Below are 6,584 nucleotides of genomic sequence, written 5' to 3' on the forward strand. Positions count from 1 at the left end.
GCATTAATGCATTCTCATTCTAAAAGACTCGAGCAATGTGGAAAGACAGCATAAAATGTGAGTGCCCTCCCTTATCGACCTTTGTCCCATTAGCCGCCTGCCCCCCACGCCCAGAGGTCACACAGGCTCTCTTTGGTGGGTATCACTTGGGTCCCTTTGCTGCACATGTACATACATAAGTGTGTGTGTGCGCGCACACGCGTATGTTTAGATTCATGCTGTATGTGTTTTCCTGCACCTTCCCCCCACTTGACACGTCTTGGGTATGCTTCCATGTCAGTACCTATAGAAGTGCCTCATTCATTTCGATGACAGAATAGTAGTCCATAAGACAAATGTGCCATAATTTACTTATATCTTTCCCACTGTTGTACTTTTAAGCTGTTTTCAATGTTTGTTGTTTGCTATAACAAACATGTTGCTGTGAAAGGTATTGTACACATATCTCTGAGAACAAGGACATGTTTTAGTGTGGGATAACATTCTGGAAGTGCAATTGGTCCATTACTGACTATATGCATCCCAGACTTTGAGGTGTACTGCCAAAAATGCTCCCCAAAAAGGCTTCATCAAATTACACTCCCATCAACACTTGATGACAGTAAAAATTTTACCACATCATCACCAATAGTGTTACATATGAGTAGCACTGCCATTTCGCCATTCTGATGACAAAAAATAGTGTGTTGCTATTTAATGTGCATTTTTCCATTTACTGCTGTGGCTGGGCGCCTTTCCCCAGGTTTATTAGCTGTTTGTAGTTCTGTTTCTGTGCGGTGCCCACGTCTTACCATCTGTCCATTTGTGTTTGGGTGTTTAGGAACAGGAAGGACTCCCTAAGTTTTCTTTGCAGGAATCCTTTGTTATACAGGTGCTGCAAATATTTTCTCCCCGTCTGACACTTCCTCTTAACTTGTTCACATGTCCTTCATGAGGTTCTTGTCTGTAGGATCTTATCCTATGCTTCTGGATGTTTAACCCACATTTCCCCCAGGAAATCTAGTAAAAGCATTAACAGTTACGCTTCCATTGAATGTCTGTTGCACGCCAGGCTTTCTGCAGGGGACTGCAGAGGCACCTTCTTGTCCACTCCAGGCAAGGCCTCTGATGAATGGACGCACTTGACGAGTAAGGAATCAGGCTCAAGGAGTTGGCTGAATTGCAGGCCACACAGCTGAGCAGTTGGTAAGTCCTCAGAGCCTTGACCACCGTGCTCTTTACTTCCTGGTCTCAGCCCTCTTTTCCCAGGTGGCTCAAACCATCCTTGCCTAAGCCCTGATTGAGCATGTTGCTTTGACTTGATATATTACGATCTATGGGAGGTGGGAAAAGAGCAAAATAGTGACTTGTCCTCATTCATTCATGTTTGCAACAAATATCCATTGAGCACTTTCTATGTTCCTGGCCCTGTTCCAAGGTCTGGGGACACAGGAAAAACACACAGCCCAGCGCAACAGAGGGGACAGTCTAGCCAAACCATTCCTCGCTTTGCTTTGTCATTTGCTCACTCATTTAATAAATATTGGTGGATAACCCAGGATTCAGGAGGCACTGCACATTTTTCTTAATCTCAGGTGTGGGGCACGGGGGCAGGGTGGGCCTACTGTTTAATGCTAGGGGCTAGAAACGAGTATGTTGATGTCATCAGACGTCCCATGGGAGGCAAGGAAGAAACAACACAATCAAGGAATAATGCCAACGATGAAAAACTCGCAAGATTCTATGATTCAGTCTCCTCCTGGGTGCCCTGGTCTGGTTAGCTGTGTGTGCAGGCATGCCCACCCATGCATGCACGTGTGCACACTCACACGCACACGCCCCAACCCTCTTGTCCAGCCTCCAGGATGGAGAACATGTGTTCTATTTGCTCTCTGGAAAGCAGAGAGCACACAACCCAGCCACTGTCTGTGCAAAGCCATGTCCTGGTGGTTCACGGGAAAGGCTACTCAGTCCAGAGCAATGAGCAGGAGGCTAATTTTAACCAAGAGCCACAGAGTGACCTTGGCACAGAAGGAAAGGCTCCAACAGAGATGCCCCCAGATGGTACCCTCACCCTTCCAGAAGACTTCAGGCCGAGATTAGGGGACCCCCTTGCCCTCCTGGCCCGCTTCCTCCCAGGCGATGCTTTCAGCCCACAGGCGGCAGTCCCTGTTCACCTCATCCATCCTCAGTAATCTGCCTTCAGACCCCTTGGGACTGGCTCCCATCAGCCCCTGTCAGTCTCTGCTGCCCACAGCAACCTGGTGGCCCAGGGGCCAAGCTGCTGATTGGAAATAGAAGCGGATGGGATGGGAGTGGACAGGCCCAGCTCCCACACTGACTCTCAGGTGACCCCAGGAAAGAGGCTGTCTGGCTCAGGCCTCGACAGGGGAGCAGAGCATGCGTGTATTGACATCATACCGGGTGCACAACTCTGTACCTGAAGCCTTACGTACATTATCTCAGTTCGTCCCCAGCTTTCCTCTGAGCTAGGTATGCTCACGTCCGTTTTAAAGATGACGAAACTGACACACAGAGAGTTTAAATGACTTGCCAGGGATTCCACAGCCAGTAATAGGCAGAGCCTAGAGGTGAAGTGAACACAGTCTGATTCCAAAGCCTGTTCTTCCACAACACCATCTGCACTGGGAAAGGGAGAGGCCAGAGGGGTGTGGGCAAAGTCCCCGCTGGAGTCCCGCGGCAGCTGCAGCTCTGCCTCCAGCTTGCCCTGTGGCCGGCAGCCTCAGTCTTAGCTCCCTCCCTCTCCCAGGGAACTCTGGCTGGCAGAGGCTCTGCACGGAGACTGACCTGGGTTTGTGTCCCAGCTGTATGAGCTTGCAGGTGACCTCACCACTCAGCACCTTGGGTTTCTCATCCACAAAATGGGACTAGTAACAGAATCGACTGAGGGTGGCCACGAGGGCCAAATGGAGCTGTGTGGAGCAGAAGCACAGTACCTGGTGCCTCACAAAGGGAGGTGGCCCTGCCCCCAGCATCCTGGATTGTGAGCACTGAGGTGAGAGCCGCTCCCACGTGTGAGGGCATATTCAAGGGCTCTTTGGGAGAAGGTTCTTGTCTAACTCATCGCTGTATCCCTTCGGGGTCAAACGAGGACCTGAGAGGTCACAAAGTCCCTACAGATGTCAGTTAGACATTTTCCCTGCATACCAGCATTCTGCCCCCAAAATTGTAGCTTTTCCCTGTTATCTCCTGGACATTCCCTGATGGCTATTTTTAGGTCTTTGGCTGACGTCAGGCAGAGTTGTTACTCTGTGGATCATCAACAGTGTCCCTGACCTCACCCCGGGGGACTCTGGCCACTTCACCTCTCCAGGGACTGCGGTTACTGTCTCATGTACGAGAATCCCTGATGCCTGGTGGCCCCCATCAGCACCAGATGTTTCTCTTCCTTGCTTCTTTTCCACCCGGCATTCACAAACCTTCCTGTCATTCTTGTGGAATGGTTTGCTTAACCTTATTAAAAGGATTGCTCCATGAGGGCCACTCAGCAGGCCCTGTGTGGGTTGTGTCCACCCTGTTCCTCACTTCTCAAAGCACTTTTAATCTCAGTGCCATTTGCTGGGTCCCTCACATGCTGGGCACAGAGCCAGGAGCTGAGCATTGGCATCAGGCCCCTTCCCCTCTCTAGTGATGCGATGTGAGCAACTGGCTCAGCATCTCTGCCTGCCTCCTGTCCAGAAGGAAGACAAATGAAGTCGGCCACACATCTGAGAGGTTGCTGGGACGAGCACCCAGGTGACACAAAGCAGGGGAAACCCCTTTGTAAACTGTCGAGTGCTGTGCCTTTGTATGTCCCTGTTCTTACGAGTAACTCTTTTCAAATCTCTACAGTCTGTTCCATTAAATAAATAGCTATTCTGGCATGGTTAAGCAATGCGGTTTTCCAGGGAATCAACTAATCTGATTAATATAAATATAAATAAATATAAAGATTTCTATTTTTGGAAAAATCTGGAGTAAACTAACATCTGATCACTAGGAAACCCAAGTGAGTCAGGGCGGACAGAGAAAGGACATGGCCAAGCGCCTGGAGGGCTGGGCCTGGTGTGTGGACTCTGTGAGGCTGTGGGTCCTGATCCAGGCCTCAGTTTCCCATTTGTGAGGTGGAGAGGGTGGAGAGAGCATTAGACTAGAGGACTGATTTTCAAAACAATTTTAAAGCCATACTCTGTTCAAATAACCCTTGTGAGGCAGCTGAAGAAGTGAAACAGACGCGAGAGAGGCCACTGGGGTTTGAAGCAGGTGGGGACTTCTCCTGTCCCACCCCCATCCCACTGTGAGCTTCCTGCGCCTGAGACCCCACAGGAGAGGCCCAAGGCCCGGAGGAGCACAGTTTGAAACATCTGGACCAGAATCTCTCTGGAAGAATAATCAAGAACGGTGAGTCCTCACTCTACCACTTACCGGCTGTGTGGCCTTGGGCCAATTACCCTCTCTGTGCCCCAGTCTCCTCATCTGTAAGATGAGGATCGTGGGACTACCTCTCTGGGTGGTTGTTGGCACTTTATACTCACTGAATGCTGACTGATCGTGAAGGTCCCGTTCAGCCCTCTAGGATTCTAAACATGCTATCAAGGTTGGCTCTTCTTTAACCCAGAAGAATTTAGGAGCTCAGCTTGGCCGTGGGGTGCCGACAAGCCTATGTCAGAGGTCTGCTGCTGTCTCTGATCTGCCTGTGGGTCACAGTGGCCGCTGCCTTCTGCTCTCTCTCTTTGTCACCTCTGCGGCCGAGTGCTCCAAAGTGGACACCATTCTTTCCTGTGATGACTGAGATGCTATGTGTCAAGGAAATCTTTGGGAACATTTTGAGACCGAGGTCTGAGCACCTGATCTCCAGGACGCAGACCCACCTGGTGACATCTTTTGAGAGTCTTGGGCAAGTTCCAGGACACACTGAGCAGTGCCGGGGCATACACACCCAGGGGGAAAACGGAAAGGCTTCTGCCCAGGGTGGAGTTCTGCCCCCGCCCCAGGCACCTCCAGCCAGCAGGGCCCTCTCAGCCAGGCCTATGAAGCCCCTTACCCCAGTGTCCAGTGGGAAAGAGCGGAACTTCAGAGGCATCCATCAGGAGAGGGTTGTCATGAGCACCGACGGGACAAAAACCCTGGAAACTTAGACTCACCTGAAGGTATTTCAAAGAAGGCTGTGGCCCTGTTGGGCCCAAAGTTGAAGAAATGTGGGTTATTACTATTAAAAGGACACTATACCTCACACTCATTAGGATGGCTACTATCCAAAACATAGGCGACATCAGGTGTTGGCGAGCATGTGGAGGAATCAGAGCCCTTGTGCACGGTCGGTGGGAACGTAAAATAGTGCAGTTGCTCTGGAAAACAGTATGGCAGCTCCCTAAAAACGTAAAACTATAATACTATATGATTCAGCAACAGGTCTTGAAGAGATATTTGTACACCCATGTTCACGGCAGCATTATTCCCAACAGCCAAAAGATGGGAACATCCCAAATGTCCATCGACAGATGAATGGATAAACGAAACGTGATATATAAAATAAAAAATGGAATATCATTCAGCCTTAAAAAGGAAGGAAATTCTGACACGTGTTACAACATAGATGAACCTTGAAGACATTGTGCTAAGTAAAACAAGCCAGTCACCAAAGGACAGTGTACGATTCCACTTACATGAGGTTCCCAGAGTAGTCAGATTCACAGGGACAGAAAGGAGGGTGGGGGTTGCCAGGGGCTGAGGGCAAAGGGCACCAGGGAACTGTTTAATGGGCCAGAGCTTCAGTTTGGGGAGATGAAAAAGTCCTGCACATGGATGGTAGTAACGGTTGCACAACAATGTGAATGTCCTTGACACTACTGAACACTTAAAAAGTGCCTAAGATGGGGGCTGGCCCCGTGGCCGAGTGGTTAAGTTTGCGCGCTCCGCTGCAGGCGGCCCAGTGTTTCGTCGGTTCGCAATCCTGGTCGCGGACATGGCACTGCTCGTCAGACCACGCTGAGGCAGTGTCCCACATGCCACAACTAGAGGAACCCACAACGAAGAATATACAACTATGTACCGGGGGGCTTTGGGGAGAAAAAGGAAAAAATAAAATCTTTAAAAAAAAAAAAAAGTGCCTAAGATGGTAAATTTTATGCTATGCATATTTTACCACAATTTAAAAAAAACAACAGCATGAAGCCCTGGGAAACTTGAATACTACTTTTAAAGAACCTGAAGGATTATGTGGCAGGGCCTTTTATAAAACAAATTATTAGAGACAGTTTTGTCTTTTGTGTAAATCTGGATTTTCCCACGTAAGTGTGCTTAAAGCTGGTCCACTGGTGTTCCAGCTCAGTTCTGCATCATTCTTATTTGTAGATGGGAAGTTTATTCACATCAAGTTTTCTTGTTTTTGAAACAAGAATGGACTGACCCCTGCCGTGTGCCTAGCACTGGGCAGGTACAGTGGAAGATACAGAAGAAGAAATAATTATCACGTTTAGGTGTTACTATTTGTCACGGGTTGAATTGCCTCTCCCCCAAATTCCTCTGTTGCAACTGAGAAAATTGAGGCTCAGAGGACTTGAGTTACTTACCCAAGGTCACACAGCTGAGAAGTGCTGGGGGAA

The sequence above is a fragment of the Equus asinus genome, chromosome 3, assembly GCF_041296235.1.
Source record: "Equus asinus isolate D_3611 breed Donkey chromosome 3, EquAss-T2T_v2, whole genome shotgun sequence".
NCBI classification, from domain to species: Eukaryota; Metazoa; Chordata; class Mammalia; order Perissodactyla; family Equidae; genus Equus; species Equus asinus.